A 22,801-nucleotide genomic window follows, 5' to 3' on the forward strand; every position below is an offset into this window, starting at 1 on the left:
AAGCAGTGGAGACCTGTGTACATGTTTGGATCTTCAGACCAATCAAATTCTTCATCTTTACTATTTTTCTTGGGTGTTTTTGTGGGTCCTCTAAATGTCCCCCCTGTATTCCCCTGCATGGTCATCTTGCTGAAGGCTCTGCTTCTGCGCTAGATACCTGGTCACTCTCACTTGCTCACACTAACTGTACGGCGAAAACCTCCCTATCTCCTTTGCTGCTGTGGTACAGCCTCCTGGGATTTTGTAGGAGCTTCAGTGTCATCAGGTCCTAAAATTGGCATAGTCTTACACACGTTATGAATGAAAGACGTTTGAGTGAAACTTCTCATAAGCTATAATCTCTACTATTTCAGGATTCCAGACGGTACTGAGTATAGTCTTAGAAACTATGACATGTTGATTGAAGGTCCTCTTCAGCAAGTTCTCTGTTACGTAATTATTTTCTTTTCTCTTTCCTTTTATCTTCATCTCGCCCAAGCCACGTGGCTTCCTCATTGTGCACTCAGCTCCCATTTCATTCTGGTAGTTTGCTGTCCTATGACCTCCACACCCATTGAGTCTCTGGTCCAAGAGTTCTTAGTCCTGTCTGCACATTGGTTGCAAACCATTAGACATTTAAATCTGCTGTTGCTCAGTCACCAGCATGTAGAATGCCTTTCTTGTGCTTTAATGGAGCTCCAGCATAAATATAGTAGAAGTCTCTATGCGATTCCAGTGCGCACCCAAGTTAAGAATGGTTGTTGGGGTCACCGGAGTTACACTGTCTCAGCACTTGCATTCCTGCTTCCAGGAAGCATCCACCCTTTTAGCAAATGCTCTCTCCAAGCAATCATGTGCTTCACACTTTTCAGCTAAGTGTGGTTTTCCAATAGTTCTAGAACTTCTTCCTATAAGCTTCATGATTCAGGTGTGCTCTTGGGGAAGCCTATCAACATCATCTCTTTAGAATCCCTGATATAATTGGCACAACCTTCTCAGCTGAACTCTCTGCCTCAATTTAAGCTGGCCCAGCTCCTCCCCTAAGAAGCCATGATTTTGAGTGGGAAAAAAAAATCATAAGGCAACCTAGCAAGAATAAAACAAGGGTTTTACTGAGGGGACGTATTTGAAGTCATCTACTGACATGTTTAAGCATTTTTGTTTGAAACAATTTCATGTACTATGAATTGGAATTCTACTAGCAATTAGGTTTGATGTGCACTCTGTGTGTGTGTGTGTGTGTGTGTGTAGCTTCAAAATCTTTATGGAAAGTTCAATTAAACATAAAGTAAAAGATACAAACTTTATTTTCAACTTAAAATCTACCCAAATTCAAGCCACTAGTGTAAGCTATGAGAGCAAACATTTAGTCCATCCCTAATGAATTGAGGGCTGTGGAATTTTAATCATGTCAATGTCATCTGTCTTGATATTGTTATCTGGAGAAAATGGTGCCCTTTGACTATTTTTAAAGCTTATGAAACCAAAAGAAGTGAGAAGTCAAACCAAGCTTTAAAGGCAGATGCCTAGTGATTTCACACTGAAACTCCCGCAAACATATCCTTGCTTGCTGAGAAAAAGGAGGAACATTGTCGAGATCAAGAACTCTCTGGAGAAGCTTTCTTGTGTGTTTTTCTGATAAACCAAGTCCATTTCCCCCAAACACTCATAATCAGCAGATAGTAGCACCCTGTGCACCCTCCTCCCCAGAAAGGTCAATTATAAAAATGTCTTGAGAAACTTAAACCCCATGGCTGTGGCTTTCTTCCTGACCCATCCACATGGGTTTTCAGTGGGTCACTCTCGTCCCTCAGCAGCCTGCACTTTCTCTACGAGATCACACTAACCAACCATGTTTCATCTCCTGTCACGGTTTTCTCAAGGAATGCCCCAGAATCTTGGTCCTACTCTTTAAATTTTGCATTTAAACGTCTGATCTAAATCATGCAGCTAATCTTGGCACAGACATGTTGGCAACCACGAAGCAGAATGTTAACTCAATGTGCATGTTTCAGGCTGAACCAATTGAGATCTCTATGGAGTTGAATATTATTTTTTTCAATGGGTGTTCAGACCTCCACAGCTAAGGTGGGGAAGGATACTGGAGGTGGGTGCTCCTCTGCTACGGGCTTCAGCATCAGCATGCTCCCGTCATATCATAAAATGAGTTATCCATTCGTAAACTCTTTATTTCTTTGGGAAATTTCCCCCTATAATCTTTTATGAAACATCAATACTCTCACTATTCTTTTACTCAATCTTCACCATAAATTTGATCTTTTCTTTTTTTCCCCTTGTTTCAATTTTATCACAGTTTATGTGCTTCTAATCAGGGCTCTTTTAAACTGTATCTCATCTTCCCTATTACCTCATAATAGGTGCTTTTCAGACAAATTATAGCAAGTTCATATGAGTTTATTTTGGTGTAAAAAAATTAGAGCCCCTGCAGAGGTTTTTGGAATTCTAATTTTTCATGCACTTGAGAGAAAGAATTATGGTGGAAAAATAGTAGTAACTTTGAAAATGTCGAAAGTCCTATATCATCATGCTATTTTCTCCTCATTTTCAAAATTTAATTACATATATGTATTACTTATGTTTTATATTAAATGTTATCTCCAATGGAGAATCTTGAGCAGGGTGGATGGTCAGAATTGATTTCCTCTTTTAAACTAATTCAGTCATATCTTTGTGAACAATAGAAATTTGTATAGGCTAGACTACTAGGACAGAGATGACCAAAGAACTTCAATATATCACGTCAGGTGATTTATAATAGGAAAAGCTGTAATACAAATAAATGATGTGATTTCGGGTTTACTTTATGGGCAGAGCTGACTGAGTTTGCTGAGTGATAGTACCTTTGCGTGAAAGAAGGCAACTACAGCATACTCCTGGCCACTATTTTATGTCATTTAATAAGATCAAGAATGCATGAGTGCACTGGTCATAATGGTGAATAAAGAAAATTTCAAGCAGCCATTTGCACATATGACATTGAAATTAGTGGACAGGGCTAGAATGACAAATCAGAAAGTGACCCCAAACCTGAACTTTTTACTCGGAAAAAAACCCAAACATATGCATAGTGTCACAGAAAGATATGATGCTCAGAAGTGTATACATTTAAAATAAAGAAGAGGCAGTAGCAGAGGTCATTGAATGTCACATAGAGAGGAGGAGAATGTGGGCAGTGGAAAACAGGGTGGAGACATTTGGAATAAGATCCTGTTAACCTGTAGAAGTCCATAAAGAATATCAACCATGGACACTAGTGAAACAGAATTAATGTCTCAGTGAAAAGGAGAAAAATTATATTTGTTTGTCAAATTTAATGAATAGAGTAAAGAAATATCCTGTACTCAGAGAAATCGATCCCCTTTGTAGCTAATATATATATTCCATATATCCTGTTGTAAAGTATCTTGTAAGTACCATGGACTGCTAAAAGAACAAACAAATCTGTCTTGGAAGAAGTACAGCAAGAATGCTTCTTAGAGGAAAGGATGGCAAGGCTTGGTATCACATACTTTGGACATGTCAGGAGAGACCAGACAACGTGCTTGGTAAAGCAGACAAAACTGAACTCATTGTCATGTTGCCGATGCAGACCCAACGTGATCTCCCTGCAGGTTTCCAAGACTGCAACTGTTTACAGGCGTAGAGAGCCCCATCTCTCTCCTATGGAGTCACTGGTGGTTGTGAACTGCCCACCAGGGAGATCACAGCCCACCAAGTGACCACTGCCTCACCAGGACTCTGTGGTAAAGTTGGGGTACAAGAGAGCAAGGCCCCGCACAAGCTGGATTGGCCCAGTAGCTGCACAAATGGGCTGAGACATAAGAGCAATCATCAGGACAGCAGGGTTTCCTTCTATGATTCATTGAGTTGTAGGTTGGAACCGACACTGTACATAATAAAAAGTATTAAGGTAGAACTAATGAATCAAAGGAACAAATTGAGAACATTTCTAATCAGAATAAGACTGGTTATTATAAATGACATTTTCTCTCTTAAGATGTAATATTAGTTAAAACAACTTTCACATTTCATTCTTAGGATAAATTTTAAATACTGATGATTGATCTTTGTATTGGAATATAAATTATCTTCTGAATGTAATGTTTATTTGCAAGGATTCTACATTATCAATTTTGGTTGTTACTGTGTACTCATGACAATCTGCATTTTTTATTTGAGTAATTAATGGAATATTCAATGCAATATACTTTTATTTTATTTCTTTCTAAGTTCTCCAAAGTGCCATAAGAATACTGAACCTCCTTTATGCTTTTCAAAGGCTATTATTGTTCACATTTTTTGTTTTGCATAAATTTAAAATGAAATTGAATAAATTCAAGAATGCTCTTGACATTGTAAAACCTAAGATTGACTAGTTTTTTATGTATAAATTCTGATCTTGGAATTGTTATTTTTGAAAAAGCTGTGAATTGAAATCCATTGGAGTGGGAGGAAGGATATAATAACTTGTGATCTTTAAACAGCAAAGAAAATTTAGCCTGAAAGGAATAAAAGGGGGAGTTGGAAGTTAAGAATGTTTTCTTTATATTTCCCTTTTTATTTTGTCTTTCTTCTTTTGAAATGAGAAGAAATACAAGAAATCAATATTTATTTTCATATATATGCTCCAGAATAAGCATCCTTTAAGTCCTAGTATTTTATTCAATAGCTTCATTAACAATTGCGATCCCTGTTAAAATCTCTACTTCCCAACTCCTCTTAAAGAACACTGACTCCCTGTATCGATACTGTCTGACAGCTAGCATTTTTATTACACATTTTCTCCATAATTGTAATCAATTTTCTCCCGTGCTATTCTGAAATTTGTATTACTTTCTGATTATCATCTATATAGTTGATATTTTTATTATTTTACTATTTGTGTTTTTGTTAAAAGCCACTTGTATAACTTGATAAATAAGACAGAGCAAACATGAGTAAATAAATACATTCTGAAATGCAATAAAAAAAACAGGTATCTAGAGATCATTTCAGGATAGCACATTTAGAGATCGCTCTCTATTAGTAACTCAGCTTTGTAAGTTACGGAGAAGATGAGGACACAAAAGACCATTCACATACCAAGGACGCTTCTAAATGATGACTTCTGAAATATCACTGGGTGATGAGACTACTCTTACTTCTTTCTATAATGTTTTTTTTTAATTCTGCTAGATTTCCCAAGTCTAACTACAGATGACAAGGATTTCCATTTTTTGCTTGTTTTTTTTTAAAATTGAAAGTCCATGTAATATCCTAACAGATAACAGAAGAATAAGGAATAATGGAAAACAGATACATTATTCCAAACATTTCAGTTCCTTTTATTAGGTAGGATAGTCTTTATAAGTCAGAATCAACTAGATGGTATGAAGTCCTGTTTGGTTTGGGATGATATAAAATAATCCTTGGTTGAATGAGATAAGTTTATGCTAGCTTAATGATTAAAAGAGTGAGTCCATTTCAGATTTCAATTCCCCAAATTAAAAAAGTATTTCAAATACATGATTTGAATCTCTCAAGGATGCTAAAGCTGTAATTTTGATGTAAAATTGAAGAACTTAAGAGAAAAATAAACCAAATTTTAAAATGGACTGCTATTGAGTCCATAGAGAGCGGGAGACATCGCCTTCAGAAGGGTTGTTGTCTGTCATTAAGAGACACAGAGTCCGTTCAGACCCACCGTGACCCTCTGCACAGCAGAAGGAAAGACTGCCCACCACCCTCCCAATTGTCCCCGTGCTTGAGCCCATCGTGGAAGCAACAGTGTCAATCCATCTCTTTGAGGGCCTGCCTCCCCATCGCTGCCCCTTGACTTTACCAAACATGCTGTCCTTCTCCTGTGGATACAGACTGAATAAGGCACTAACTCAAGAAACAATGGCATCACATTTTAATATATTTGACTAATATTTCTATGATTTTTAAACTTACCCGTATAAAGCACATTTACCAAATCCAAATAATCTAGTGTAAATAAATTATAAATAATGTACCTTACCTCAAATGATCTAGCATTATTGAAGTATTCATCTGGGCATTCCAACCCCAAGTGAAAACCCACTGCCATCAAATTGAGGTAGTAAACCCAAATTGAGCTGCTACTGAATTAATTGAGACTGTAAAGTTTTACAGGGCTAGACTGCTCATCTTATTTTTGTGGAGTTTTGATGGATTCAAACTGCTGACCTTGCAGATCTCAGCCCAGTGCAAATTCCACTAACTCATGAGGGTTCTTTTCATGTGGGCTTCTGTCATACTTAATTTGTGTCTAAAGAGTCTACTCCCAGAATGGAATGATTAGCTGAAAAATAATTATGTTTGTGTTAAATGAAGAACAGAAACAAAATTGTCATTTCTCAAAATTCTAATCTAATTTTTTTCTCTTTTTGCCAGATTTTGACCTATATATGGCTAGTGAAAGATTTAAAAAGAAAAGTCACTTAATAGACTCGGTAACTTGACCTTCAATCAGGCAGTTTTATTTTCAGATAACTCTTCTGGAAATATCAGAACTGCTGAGAAACAAGCACTATGGTTATTTAAAATGCCTTACCCATGCCTATGTAGGATATAGTTTGCAGTCTTTTTTTTAACTTGTTTAATTCCCCCTCATTAGACAAGAACTCTAGATTATTAAATTGAAATGTCCTGTGATGCACTAGATGATGGGCAAACTTTATTTCTGCTGGCTGGCTCTACATTTTTACAAATATACATGAGAATATCAGCTGGGACTAGTTAACTCCCCCTTAATTCTATAGTTAGAAAAGTTTCTACATGCTGTGATTTCAATTTCCCTCTGTCCATTTTAAATTGAATAAATTCCAGACAGATCTCAATCACCACCTCATAGACTGGTCTCTGTTCTGGTCTCAAGTGACTTCAGCCTTGCTTTATCTAATTGTGAGATTTTACAGGTCATCCCATTTGAATTTTCATCCTATTTTAACCAGAATTAAAAATCCAAATGCCTACTCTTGTTGGGAGTGTGACAGGAATCACACACTTTGCATATTTAAAACTTAAGTTTTGAGTGTTCTCCCTAAACCAGTTTCTCAAAAAAAGGAAAAAATCCCCCTCATATTAGTTAATGGGAACCCTCTTCTTGTGCTTCCTATACCAGAAATTCATGAGGCCCTCTTAATTGATCTCTCCCCTGCTCCCTCATACCCTGCAAGAATAAATCCTGTCAGGACCATTTTCAAAAACATTCAGAATCATGTCACTTTTCACCTCCTTCCCTTTACCCCTGGTCCACACCACTCCTGTTCTTCACCTAGATTATTCCAGGACTCTAGAGACACTTTCTTGTTTTACCCTGCCAAATGTCCGCATGACTTACTCTTTCATTTCCTTCAATTATGTCCTCAAAACCTACCTTGGTGGTGATGCATTTTCAAGTTATTATATTTAAATATTCATACTGCTACTACTACCCTCTTCCTTTCTCATCACATCCTATCACTTTTATCTGCTTCACAGGCATTCTCAGTATCACTGACTAACATCAATAAGCGAAGGATGAGTTACCTGTCAAAAAGTTTCTAGCAAATATCAAAGGTAGCGAAACTCTTTGTACCATAATAACTATAAAGGCAAGTGTTATTTGTTAATAAACTTGGTGGTTGGGGTTCAAATATTCTATCTGCTTCGTAGGCCACTGCACACATGGAATAACCCCCCAAAGCCTGATCTTCACATCACCTGTAGTTCAGTTGTGAGAGCCTGAAGTCCGAGACTTAACTTACTCTAAACAAAGACTATGAGGGCAGAGGGGTAGGGGGGGGGGGGAAATCAATGTATTTTTCACACACAGAAACCGTAATTCTCAGGCTACACGTGAACTTAGATTTTTTTTTAATGTAGAAGTTCTTTTATGTAGCAATGATTACAAGCTAGGACTTTAAGACATCTGTATCTTCTGCCTTCGTCACTTGAAATGTTCCATTTTTAAGGGCTTCCTTGCTGTGAAGAAAAAAAATACAAGCAATCACATTCACGAAGCCGTATGGAAAAGAACTAAATCCCCCACCTGCATACCCACTGGGGACCCCAGCTGGCTGCCAGCACCAGCCACCCGTGTGGTAATAATTCCTTTAATAAGAATTAAAACCAAACTAGTACTGAGAAGTTGGATATTGAAAAAGTCCCCAAAGTCCAAATTCTGCACAAAGACAGTCCGCTCCAACTTTCCCCCCACTCCTCCCTGGAGCATATCCCCGTACATCTGGGGCTTCCTTGAATCCTTGCAACGTCCCACAAAACTCATCAAAGTTCTGGGCTCACTAGGTGGTGGGTGCAGTTCAGTCCAAAGGTTATTCAGTGGTAGACCAGATGCTGGGGCCAATGGACTCACTCAATCACCAGCTCTTGCTGGGGATGAGTTTACACTCTTGGCTTCTAACATCTCTCATTTTGTACACAGCCAGATGGCATTACAGGGATTCCTTGTGCACAGTTATGCACAAGAGAATCTGATCAGTATCTTCCCTGACCTAGGGTGTTTGTATGTAGTTATGTGGTGCAATCAAATGTCACCCAAATGTAATAATACATTCTCCACCCGTGGACTCTGTCATAAGCATTTATCAACCAGGGCCTCTGACAAGTTGTTCCAGTATGCACTGGCTTCCTAATAATGTGAATGATCCAGCTTGTGTTCCCGGGCCACCCCAGAAAGAGCTTCCCTTCTCTTCTCATGTGTAGCCTATATTTCCTTATACCTATTGGAAGGAATAGTAACTAAAATAACCATGAAACAAATAGTGTACTATGGCTAACACCCTCCACCAAGGTCAGAACTCAATCTCCTCCCCTTCCTGCCCTGGTGGCTTCGTGGTAATTCATTGAGGAGCAGTGCAAAACCACCTGTTGCTGTGCCGGAGAAAAATGAGGCTTTGTCGTCTTGTAAAGAGTTCTGCCTCTGAGACCCCCAGGGGCAGGTATTCCAGGTCCTCAGGGCCACTGTGAGTCATCAGAAACTCAATGAAAGTGAGTGTTTGTTTCTGTGCCCTTGTCCATGGGAGCACAGTGACAGGGGTATGGAATCCAGAAACACCACATGATGCAGAAGACAACGCACAGAATCAAAACATATCATAAGTCATTTGGGTATAAGCCACTCTTTAGAGGGTCTTTTTTATTCTACAGTAGCAATAGCAACACCCAAAAGTTGTTAGTTCAGGGATATAGTCTCTTTCCATTTTGCTGAACTTCCCTATTCTGGACATCCTTCATTGAATTCTCTCCTACATACAAATAGGAAAGGAGTGACTTAGGGAATGGAAAATCACAAGGGACATTGTAGGAGCCATCGGTGTTGAGTCATGTAACTCTTCTGTTTGCATTCCATTGGTTAGATGCTGACTGACAAGGCTATACACCGCAAACAGGAAGTACGGGGATTTAGTGCAGCAGTGCGCTTGCATTAAAAACAAACAAACAGCATTCATGTTAACTAAGGTAAATTCTTCTAATAAAAGAAGAATAGAACTTTTAGCAGTGTGATGGTGGAAATCTTGAAGCAGAATCTTCTGTAAATGGTTATTAAATTAATATATGTCTGGTCGAATCACTGTAAACTAACTTTGGAGCCAATTTAAAATCTGACTAGTGGGAGTTTCTTGTGCAATCAGCTTTGATTTTCACTCATTTCTAAAATCACACTGAAGGAACTACTTCTTTCATGAAAATTGACACAAGGCTAGTCCGATCTTTCAAACTGTTTGTTGTACCATCCCGTCCCAGTCTCCCATCAAACACCATAGTATACCACTTTATGTATCAGGGTTCTGTTATCCACTGGCATGGTCACTCAGAGCTCACAAAGTGAAGGAAAATGGCTCACATCCTGTGGGTGTGGATGTGTCTCCAATCAGAGTAGAGACATACCTCTGGAGAATCCTCCTGGTCCCCAAGGCTGTGGAAGCTGGTGAAATCTGGCCCAAGAATCAAAAGTTCAGCAGAGAAAGGTAAACCAGATGCAGAATCCAAAAGATGTACTCCTCGCGGAGCTCTCGCTGGTAGGAGATTTCCCCCTTCTGCTTCTCAGAGGATTCCTTTCATCCCCAGCAGGATGATGATCTCAATGCATCCTGTTAATATTCACTCACAGATCATTTAGTGGGAGTAACAAGGACTTTGGCTAGATGCCATACTAATTAATTCACTGCTCAGCCAGCATTAATATTAAGTGTACATTCTTCACAAATATTGTACTTAAATCATGGGAATTGGAGGAAATAAAATATTTTAACATTGGCCTAGAATTGAGCCTTTATTAACAAAAATGTGGGAATGTAAGTGGAGAAAGTGAGATAACCAACTTGGTTAGATTTGATGCATCATGCCACCAGATAGCTAGAAAAGATAACCAACCCAAAGCATCTATTCTAATAATGACGTGGAATTGTCAGTGAAGTGAAATCATATATTTAGTGGGATAAGTGAGACAAATATTATAAGAAATCAGAAAAATAAGATAAACGAGGAAAAGAAAGAGCTCAGTATTTGAGGTGAAAGAATGAGTTGTTGTGTTGTTTGTTAGCTGTCGTGGAATCAGCTCCCACTCCCAGGGATCCTGGATTCAAACGAAGAACTGCCCATTTTCACAACTGCTGTCATGGTGGCTTGTTCCTCTCGTAGTCCAAGGTACTTTCCCTATCCTCTGCCGACATCAGAATTCATGTGTGTCAATCCCTCTCTGGTCCTCCATATCATTATCCCACTTTCACATGTCTATGAGAAACTGACAATACAATGACTTGGGTCAAACTCACTTTAATCCTTAAAATATCCATCTCTTTTAATGTTTTAAAAGTTGCCGTGTAGCAAGTTTGCCCAATGCATGCATACATCGAGGATTTCTGGATTGCTGTTTCCAGGAGCATTTATTGGGGCCCCAAGAAGAGGAAATCGTGGTCTACATATTTTAATGAGAAGAGTGGCATAGCTATGAGGAATGTTATATTTCACGTGAGTTCTCAAGAAGAAAACGCCTTCTTTTGGAAGGTTAAATGATGAAACAGAAATTATAGTGGAAAACCAAGGAAGTGGTGCACTAACAATAAATACCATCTGCCTGTGTCATTATAAAATGGAAGGAAGAGACAGAAAAGAAAGTACTCATGAAGACACAGACGTAGGTATGTGAAGGTGCGTGTGGACACTGCAGTCATCCTTATTCAATCCGGGGAAACTTGGACGACCCAGAGTTTTTAGAGCTACCACAGAGTGATGTGTTTTGACTGTGGGGCTGTGGTTTCCTAAATTGTGATGGAATAAACTCATATAATGTTGTTTCCCTCCGTTGGCAGTATTTTTTTAAGGCTGCCCAAGGAAACTAATACAAATAAGAACTCTGAAAGTCAGTGTGAAATGGTCTATGAATAATAGGAAAACCGGAAAAGACAGAGGAAACCTAATAGGGCAAGAGTAAGGGTAGACGATGGAATGAAAGAATGGGGAGTGTTTAATTGCAGATGGTTCTTGCAAAGGTTGCAGTTGTGAAACATTATGAACAAAATATAGATTCAATTTTCAGGAACTAGTAAGGGAAGATACTATGAAGTGTGCAGCCAGAGGAAAACATGCTGGTGAGAAAGTGCCTTTGCGCCTCTAAATAATTCTCAATAAAATTGCCAGATGTTCAGAAGTCTCTCGTTGGTGTGACAGAATCACCAAATCTTAGGGCGCAAAGTCACAACGAGGTCCGGATGGACTTTGACAGTGTTTTACAGACAATCCAATGCAAATTGCATTGTGCTCCCGGATGCTGACACTTCCACTAAAAATTAGGTGACGATGCTTTTGAAATAGTGACGAAGCAAAGGGGCTGTGTCTCAGACAGAGAACTTGATGAGAAAAGGCAGGCACTGTTCTGCTACACATAACTTAGAGCACACACCTGCCTAGGAAAGTACTTCAGAAGCAGATCTATGACTTAATTTCAGAAGATTCTTATTTTAAAATATGAGATTCTTTCATTGAATTTTATGTTACCAGAATAACAAATTCAATATTATATACCCCTATGTAGAAATAAATGGGGTATTTATTAATTTAATAAGCTTTAAATGATGGAAAGTTAAAGGGAATGGTTTTCCCATCCCTGTTTCTGACTAATCCTAAGAATTAAGGGTTACGGGTAATTTGTTAAGGTGCTTAGAACAAGTATCTCTTGAAGGAAAACAATGAAGAGAAGCTTTTAATCTTTCTTTTATCTGAATGCACACAGAGAAAACCGCTTATTTCTTTTTTACCCGAATCCACCAAGAGGAAACTGTTTATTTCCTAGCCTCTAGACAGGAAAAATATTTGGAAGTTTCAACTTGAGGAATTTTGTGATTTCTATGAATGTCATATATGGGGTGAGCCATGCGTAGAGTTATTTTTTCCACATGGGTTATTCTGCTTTTTAAATTTACTTCATCGTTTGATATATTCAAAATAATAGATCAGGGAATACCTTCTTATTCCACAGACTCAGTTATCATAACTTGAACTCAGTGATCATCAACACTATCATCATCTACGATAGTGTTATCATACACTACTGTTGCAAATTACCAAGGAGTCACTATTGATTCCATGCTGCGCATAGTGATTTGGAAATTTTGAAATTGTGAAGTTTGAATTGAAAATTTGTCACAAACATAGAAATAATTCTGAGGAAATAAGGTAATTCATTTTAAACATTTTGTACACTTGGATTTAAATTAAGCTCCAACATCAACATTGGAAGTAACTTCATATTTTTTCCCAGAAGAGCAGATGCTAAAACTAATTTTATTAAGTAATTTTAGTAACCTTATTTAGAGTCTTAATTACTATGATTTTCAAATTAAGATAAGCAATATTTCTTAGATAGAAGAAAGTAGAAGACTTGAACATAGTTTATACGTCCTTCGGCAAAAAACATAATGTCAGTAAGTACCTCACTGAGTTAATTTTCCATTCAGTGCACCATGGTTTTAGCTTCATAATTCTCATTCTGTATAATTGGCATCGGATAGTTAAACTTGTTATACTAAACTGAAAATGAAGCAAGCTAAGCATCTACTTCAGATATGTTTAATAACTTATTGCTGTACCCAAGGTTTGCTCACCAGAACACGCCAAACTTAGGTTATTTTCTAAATTACCAGAATTTTTTTTAAAAAGAACTTTAGTTTTCTAAATTTGAACAGTAGATCTCAGCAGCTGCAAATAGGCAGTATCTTAACCTACCAACAAACACTTGAACTAAATATGGGAAACTGAGGACCTGGAGGGAAGTTTCTTTGACCTGCCCCTAGCACCCATGGCCTCAGGGCTTGGCTCACCCTCCCTAGTGAGAGGTATACCTCTTCAGAGATATGGAAAGCACCTGAATGCACATATTCTAGGAAGAATGTTTCTCCAAAGAACATCTCCCCCCACCCTGCCCCGCCAATGCTAATGCAACCTTGTCTCCTACAGAATCGGTGTTCTCATGTAAGCAGTCAAAGAATGTTTGTCTCTGAGAGCATTAGCTCCCTTTGCTCCTTGTTCTTAAGGAACGCTTTTCACTTCTTGTCTCTTGCCTGCCTGGCACTCCCTTGGAAGTATTCCTTTTAGGGTTTAGAATATTCAAGATGCGTGCATTGCCCATTTGTTTGATGTGTTCATGTAGTAAGAGGCTTGCAGACTTCAAGAACTCTAAAAATCTATTGTTGAATAACCTCTGGATGCCTCTCCCTTCTTGCTTTGCTGACCCATACGATTATTCGACTGTGGGGCTGGACCCCACAACAGAAATGGTTTATTGATTTTCTATAGCACTCTCCCATCATTCTGCAAACTGCATTAGTACCTACATTTAAACACATGTCCTTTACCCCATTTTGTTTTTAATGAAGTGTTAAGACATGACTTTTTTCTGCTTACCTGGTGACATGAATGGTTTCAAAAGGTAGAGCCAAATATCAGCCAGTCTTCTCTGGAGGTTTGACTGGTTGAACTCTCTTCTCCACACTCACTCAAGGTGTTTGTAAAACCACTTGCTTGTGGTTGTATAAATGAAGACTTGAGCTCATTAGTGGCTTTTGGCCATAAGCGGTCATCAGGTCCCAACACTTCCCACACTGGTCTTCCATTGTGAGTTACCTTCACAAACACAGTGGCTTTGTCCAGAGGGGAAGCAGGAAAACCGTCTCCAGTCTTAAAACAGGAAATCTTATATATGCAATGTATAATAAACAATGTGTATAGTCTGAAACTAGTCATGGCTCCATGGAAGGAAGACGAGGCTCTCTACTCCCATGGGATTGGTCGCCTCATAAGTCCAAAGAGGAAGCGTTATCCTTTCTTCAAGGCTTGCCAGGAGACAGAACGTGTCTGTCACTTTGCTCTACTAGAATGTGCTATGGTGGCTTGTGCTGCTGTGATGCTGGAAACGATGTCACTGGTAATTCAAATGCCAGCAGGGTCACCCAAACTGAACCCATTTTGGTGGAAGGTCCAGACTACAAACAGAAAATGAAGGACTGGGGTCCCCATTTTGGAGGAAGTAGCCACTGAAAAGCTTATGCAAAGCATCAATACATTGCCTGATACTGAAGGTCTAATGACTGAAGGCAGAACACTGTAGGAGATAGTGCTAGAGGTTGGGCCTTGGAGGTTAGAAGGCCCTCAAAGGGTGAAATGTGACAGAGGAAGTGTCAACCCTGGGGACATGAATGGAGTAAATCTGTGAGCAGGAAGCCTTTGGGATCATCATTAGCGGTGGGGTACAACTCAAAATGAGAAGAGAGAGCTGCAGAACTTCTAATGCCTACAAATGATCAGAATTTGGAATGTCAAAACATGAAACTAGGAAAACTGGAAGTCATTGAAAATGAAATGGAATAAAGAATTACATGTATACCAGGAATTAGTGAACTGAAATGGACTGGTATTGACCACTTAGAATGAGCAAAGCATATGGTTTACTCTGCCAGATGACACATCAAGAACAGCATTGCACTTATTGTCATGCAGGGCATTTTATGATTTATCTTGAGGTAAAATGCTGTATGCAATGGGATTACATCTATCAACTTTCAATTAAATTCAATCAATACACTGTTATTCAAATGTATGCACCCAGCAATAAAACTAGTGATGAAGAAATTGAAAAATTCTACCAAAGTCATCAGTCAGAAATTGATCAAACATGCAATCAAGATTAATTGATGGTTATTGGTGATTGGAATACAAGTGTTGGAAACAAAGAGGGAGGAATAATAGTTATAAAATATGGTCTTGGTGATAGAAGCATATTTGGAGAACCCAAGCTAGACTTGATCATAGCAAATACCTATTTTCAACAACACAACTAGTAACTATCCACATTGATATCTCAAGATAGAATGTACAGAAATCCAATTGGGTATATCTGAGAGATTTGATGGATACACTCAATATAGCAACTAAAATATGCCAAATGCTGGGTATGGAACAGGCCATCAATTGTTCACATGTCATTTCAGGTTGAAGTCAAAGAAAATTAAAATAAGTTCACTAGAGTCATGATATAACTTTGAGTCTATCCCACCTGAATTTCAAGAACATCTCGAGAGCAGATTTGCTGTAATGAATATTAATGACAGAAGATTTGATGAGCTGTGGGGTGACATAAAGATCATCATTAAAAAAGAAAGAAAAGGGGCATTATAAAGACAAGAAAGAAAAGATCAAAATGGATGTCACAGGGGCCTGATACTTGCTTTTCATCACAAAGTAGCTAAGGCAAATGGAAGAAATGATGAAGTCACACAATTGAATAGAACATTTCAAAAGACAGCCCAAGAAGACAAAATCAAATATTATATTGAAATGTCAAAGGACCTAGGTTAGAAAACCAAAAAAAGAAAATTCTCACCATGTTTTAAACCAAAAGAAATCAAGAAAAAATTCAAGCTTTGAGTTGCTGATTTGAAAAGTTTTTATGGGCCAACTATTGAATGGTGTATTAAGAATGAAACTTAGATGGAAGAAAACACAGGGTCACCATGCCAAAAAGAACTAGGCAACATTCCACTGTTTCAGGAGAGCATGTCTAATCAAAAACCAATGATACTGAATGAGGAAGTTCAACTACACTGAAAACAATAGCCAAAAACAAAAATCAAAAACCATAAAGGTGACCAAGTGAAATGTTCCAACAAGCTGATGAGGCATTGGAAACCCTTAATTGTCTATGCCAGGAAATTTGGAAGAAAGCTTCTTGGAAAACTGACTAAAAGAAATCCATATTTATACCTATTCCAAAGATAGATTATCCAACAGGATACACAAATTATATAGCAATATCATTTATATCATATGCAGATAAAATTTTACAGAATCATCCAACAATGCTTGTAACAATACATTAACAGGGAGATGCCAGAGTTTCCGGCCTGTTTAGAAGAAGATGTAGAACAAGGGATAACATTACTGTTGTCAGATGGCTTTTGGCCAGAAAGCCAAGAATATTGGAAAGATATTTACTTGTGTTTCATTGACTATGCCAAGGCATCCAATTCTGTGTATCATAACAAACAATGGATAACTTTTAAAGGAATGGGAATTTCATAACACTGTATTGTACTCATGCAAAACTTTTATGTGGATCAAGAGGCATTTGGATCAAAGAACAGGAGTTCTGTTCTTCATGGTTTAAAATCAGGAAAGTTGAGTGTCGGAGTTGTATCCTTTCATCATACTTAGTTGACCTGTAAGCAGAGCAAATAATGAAAGAGGTCACCTTATATAAAAACAATGTGGCATCAGGATTGGAAGAAGCCTTATTAACAATTTGTGGTATGAAAATGACACATCTTTGCTTGCTGAAAGTGAGGAAGACATGAAAAACTTGTTGATAAAGATCAATGATTTACAGCCTTCTGTATAAATTATAACTCAATGTATATAGGATAAAATTCCCAAAACTGGCAACATGATGATTATGTTAGACTGGGTTGACTAGAGACACAAATTCAGTATAGATAGATATAGATAGATAGATAGATAGATAGATAGATAGATAGATAGATAGATAGATAGATATAAACTTTATATCAAAGAGTAATTGTATATTAAGAAAACATCCCATCCTAGTCCAGATCAAGTTCACAAACCTGATATCAGCCCATAAGTTCAATATTAGTCCATAAATTCCTCCTCAGACTCATGAAACCACACTCACAATGATGCCAAATGCGGAAAGATCACAGGTCAGTGAGTAAAATGTCTTGTGGATCAAGTGGTGATAGAAGCATCTCCAGAGCTCTGGTTGGCATCAGCGTGGCTCCATGTGGCTTGTCAACAGGAAGGTGAAGCAGAAAAAGAGTGCATCCTGCCTCCAGAGAGAAGAGAAAAATTCTCAGAATCATCCCAGAAGGCCATGGCCACAAGGAGACATTAAGCTGTGACCTGATGACAGTCTAGACTCATTTCACTCTTAATACCCTCAAGTTGACACAAGATTATGTAACTTCCACAATGATAAATGGAGAAAAGATTGAAATTGCCACCAATTTCATCTTCCTTGGAAGCAGCAGTCAAGAGATCAAAGGACATGGTGCCTTGGGAAAATACACCCAAGAGCTCTTTAGATTGTTGAAAAGCACAGAGATTGCTTCGAGCACTAAGATGCCCTTGACTCAAGTTATTGTATTTTCAATCACCTCATATTCATGCGACACTTGAACATTGGATGAAGAGGATCAAAAAAGAATTGATGCATTTGAATTGTAGTGCTGAAGAAGAATATCGACATCACCATGGACTGCCAAAAGAACAAACAAATCTCTCTTGGCAGAGGTACAGCCAGAGTGCTCTTCAGAGACAAAGCTGGTGAGACGTTCATGTTACATACTTTGGACATGTAGTGAGGGGAGACCAGTCCCTGGGGTCATGCTTGGTGAAGTAGGAAGACAGTGAAGAAGCAGAAGACCCTCAACAAAATAGATTGACACAGTGACTTCATCAATGGATTCAAGCATAGGAACAATGAGGAGGATGGTACAGGCTGAGGCAGTGATTGTTCTGCTGTGGATAGAGTCACTCACTGTAGGTGGAACCCACTGGACGGCACCTAACGTCAACATGAGTCAGAATTTGCATGATGGCATTGAGGGTTTTTTGTTTTTTTTTAATATTTAGGGGAGTGGTTATCACATCATCTTTGTGATAGTGACAGTATAAGGCTACACATTTATTCTGCATACAGGGCAGAATGAGAAGGATACATGAGAAGCACTCATTACAGTTTAGCCAATAGAATGTCCAATACAAATGCCATAATCAACTCAAGCCACTCCAATAGAGTTTTTATTCAGGTGGAGAATCATAATTCTTTTTACAATATGTCTTTCTTTCAACATCATTCATGGTATATGTTATTTTCCTTCAACAGTTTCACAATATTTTCCTATGGCTTCTTTTCCTCTTTATAAACACACATACATGCACACAGTCGAAAACGATCGTAATAGGACTCGTGCTCATACATTGTGTTAGGCTGGGTCATCTAGAAAGAGAACACAGGTGACACTGAGGACAGAGGTTTATATCAGGAACGATGCTCTCACAATTGTAGAATTGGCTAAGTCCAGACTGGTTTAAGTCAGTGGGCCATATGTTAAAATGGAGACATTTCCTGATTTCTGAACTGTCGAAGTTAAGAACCGGGAAGTAGGAAGCAGGAGGCCCACTGGCTAGTGGTTGGTGTATACATTTGAATAACAGTTTTATTAACTGGTCTTTGTAGGTTTATGAATTATTCTATCACTGGCAATGTTGTACTTCAGAATAGATCTTGAAATCCTCTTTTTTATTGTTGATATGATACACCATTGTTTTTCAGGTTATTTTTCATTTCTGGCATATGGAACATTTGATTCAAAAGTCCCAATATTAATCCATTGCATATCACCCATCACTGTCATACCAATATTTGTGATTCTGTTTCAGTTTTGATAATTTATACATCTTTCTAGTTCTTATACTACTACATAAAATATATTTTCCCATTAACAATGAGTATCTGCTGATACAGCTTCTCATTTTGAAGTATTTTCCATAAGCCAATGGAAGTCCTGAGAAAACATCTTTAATCTGCTTCACGAAGATGTACCCTATGTTGAGTAGACAGCTCTTTCCTGTTGTCGTTCGAATTCCTTCCAAGATACAAGTTTGTTAGTCTGGGTAGACCAGAGTAAAAAAAGCCAGAGACACTGATATGTGCATAAGAAAGAGCTGTATCAAACTATAAAGTACTCTTCAGACTCATTAAACACATGAAATGACACCGAATGCAGGAAGATCACAGGCCAGTGGTGAGAAGTCTTGTGGATCTGGTGGTGGTATAAGCATCTCAGCTATGGAAGGCATCTCCATTTAGCTTCTCCAGCTTCTAGGCTCTGGCTGCCATCAGGATGTATCCATGTGTCTTGTCAGCTAAAATGTCTTGTAGGGAGTACACCCAAGTCCTGCCTCTGGTGAGCTATTTATCTCCCTAGTTTCTCCAAATGAGGTCATCAAGTTACTGCCTGATTGAAAGGTTAAACTCCACCCCTTCACTCTTAATCCTCTCAAATTGACAAAATATTATATAACTACCATGTACCACCCCTTGTCAATTAGATAATTTTATACAACTCTTTATCCATATACAATTTTCAAATGAGCATTAATACTATCCTAAGAGTATAAAACTAAAATGCATACAATTCAGTATGTGCCACTCTCATTTAAATACAATGTCCTATAAGTGAATAAAAAAAATTTCCTATACTTATGTGAACACCTATACTTTAATCCTATAATCCTACAAATATATTCCCCCACCTATGAAAGTTTGTAAGCCAGCCACTTCAAGCCTCCATCTGACCCATTTTGAGGATCCAATTTCTATACTGCCCAGTTACATCAACCCAGTGCTCTTAGGAGACAATCACATTCTTTATGTGGAAGAATCTTCATTCCAGTTGGATCCTTATGATATCCATATCCATAAGCAAAGTCAAGGCAGGACAGGCCATCCATAAAGTCTGCAGCAATATGCACCAGTTAACAAGCTGAAAACTCTTCTATTCATCTGGTCAGGTTCTGGTCACCTCAATGTGGGCTGCCTCACTTAGCCTCCTCAGGGTGCCCATTGGTCACTTTATCTTTAGACCATGGCCCCATCACAATTTTCAACAACTCTAGTCCCCTTGGGCTAGGTAATGAACTTCAGATTAGTAAACCCGCTCTCCTGTTCTCCTCTAGTTCCTGTAAACCAAGTCAACGGGTATCAGTGGCCAGCCTCAACCCATCTCTTTATTGCTGCATTTCTCTCACTTTAACCCAATGCTACATTTTATCTACATTATTTTACTGATGGGAAATATTTATGAAATGATGTCTAGTTAGATAATGGGGTAAAGTGATTGCCTATAGCTTTGCTTAAATATTGTTGTTTAAGATTAATCATGTATAAGTGAATTCTTGTTAGAATATTTATTCAATTGATGCAATTCATTTATTCATATTCTAAAATAGTATTATTGACTATGCATAGGTATTTAACTGTGTAGATCATTAAATTATCAATATTTTAGATTTATGATATAATCATTTGGATTTAAGAAGTAGAATATAAAATTATACATATCCAATCATTAATCTAAGAGTGATAATATGTTGTTTCATTCATAGCACAATTATAAATTTAAAATTCTTTACTCAAAAGGTAGCTAATAGAGTATTATTAAAAAAGAATCACTCTTTCAATAAAATGATTTAAGAAACCAACAACATATAATATGTCACCTACTGTCAGAATAGAGTCATTTCCCCGAGGAGCAGAATACTAATCCAGATCACAACTCAACCAATGTATTCCTCAGGAAAGTTAATAACATGCTATTCAAAAGAAATGTATATGCTATATGCATGTATATGCTATATGCATGTATGTATCGCTATATGCATGAAGCTTATAGATTTTTTACATAGAGAAGGATATTATGAAGGAGATAGGATATTTCAGTGATTATTTGTGAAATTCATAAAATTAGAACTAAATAAATACAATTAAAAGGGAAAAAAGAATTGCTCTTACATTTCAATAATGATTTTAAAGCGTTTCCGTGACAAAATTCATAAAAATAGTTTTGTAATAATTAAGTATGCTGCAATCTGATGACTTTAAAACATATTTTCTCTGAATAGTTCATTTTGGGGATCTAGTTATCAAATTGTTTTGAAAAAGCTTCTATTGCCTAGCACCTGGCTGACTTTGGAAATTGCAAATAGTGAGTGATTCAGTAATATAAAAATGTAGGCGCCGCGCGTGGCTGTCCGAGTGTCCGCCCGTCTGGCCCCCCGCGCCGTCCGACCGCCATCATGCCCATGTTCGTGGTGAACACCAATGTGCCCCGCGCCTCCGTGCCCGACGGGCTGCTCTCCGAGCTCACCCAGCAACTGGCGCAGGCCACCAGCAAGCCGGCCCAGTACATCGCCGTGCACGTGGTCCCCCACCAGCTCATGGTGTTCGGGGGCTCTGGCGAGCCGTGTGCCCTCTGCAGCCTGCACAGCATCAGCAAAATAGGCGGGGCCCGGAACCGCACCTACAGCAAGCTGCTGTGTGGCCTGCTGGCCCGGACAGGATCTACATCAACTATGACATGAATGCCGCCAACGTGGGCTGGAACAGCTCCACCTTTGCCTGAGTCCCCCCCTTCCCTGCCCCAGCCAGCCCGCCCCCGACCCCCGCGAAAGAAATAAACGGTTCAGAGACCCCCCCCAAAAAAATGTAGGCATTTTGTAATCTTAATGTTTTTCTGATATTAGATAAGAAATATGTTGAAAGTAAATTAGCAGAAATGGTAATGTGATTCAATCAGAAGTTTCCTTTTGGTTTAGCAAAATTGGTTTCGTGAAAGTTTTATTTATAGCAAAAAGTTAACCGAACTAGCAGTCCACAGAATGTAGGAATAAAATTTATACATGTAATTTTCAATTAGTTCAAAACCATTTTAAAAGGCAAAATTGTGTCAAGGTTCAAGACCTTATTATCCAGAATATAGGAAATAGGGATTTATGGAAAATTAGAAAACATTTTAAAATTTAATTTATTATTTATTTAAAATAAATAATAAAAGACATTAACAGTATATGGATACATGTGGTCAGATGATCAACTACTGCACACAGAAAGTACACAGTATCAACCAAAAGTTTATGTACAAATATTTCTCAAATTTGAAATGTAAATGCATATATTTAAATACAAATAGTTCCCAAAGTTAGACATTTATTCCCTACTTATCAATATATTCATATCTTAGGGAAATACAGTAAATTCAGTATGTTGATTATTGCTGTACAGAGTAATTATACATAGCCCTGAAGCTTTTACAAGAGTAAATATTAAAAAGGAAAATATATAAATAGATTACCACAGTTAAATAACTTTAGGCATTGCAGACAATTATAATAAACAGCAAAGCTGCAAACTGCTTATTTCAAGAATCATGCACCTGTTATTTAAAGAGTGCTTTTTGCTTTAAACTTCTAGGCAAGCTGGAGTTTATCACACGCAAGAAAGATCACGAATTTAATCTTCACTATAGAGTTTAAAACATTTTCTAGGAAAAACATAAACTTAAAAAAAGGTATCACGCTACATAGTCTGCCCAGGAGTGGTTTTCTTTAATGATATAAATAGCCATGCTCTAAAGAAAATACAGAAATCAGCTATTCTCATAAATGGCTCGCTTTAAATTATTTCAGGCTTATATCTACTTGGCTTGGGCAGGCCATTGAG

General features: G+C 37.9%; 1 pseudogene; it reads left to right on the top strand.

The window, feature by feature from the left end:
• The first annotated feature begins 21,378 nt into the window (after positions 1-21,378).
• Positions 21,379-21,704, top strand: LOC142461678 (macrophage migration inhibitory factor pseudogene; annotated as a pseudogene).
• The last annotated feature ends 1,097 nt before the right edge of the window (positions 21,705-22,801 follow it).

Source organism: Tenrec ecaudatus, chromosome 11 (genome assembly GCF_050624435.1).
Source record: "Tenrec ecaudatus isolate mTenEca1 chromosome 11, mTenEca1.hap1, whole genome shotgun sequence".
NCBI lineage: Eukaryota > Metazoa > Chordata > Mammalia > Afrosoricida > Tenrecidae > Tenrec > Tenrec ecaudatus.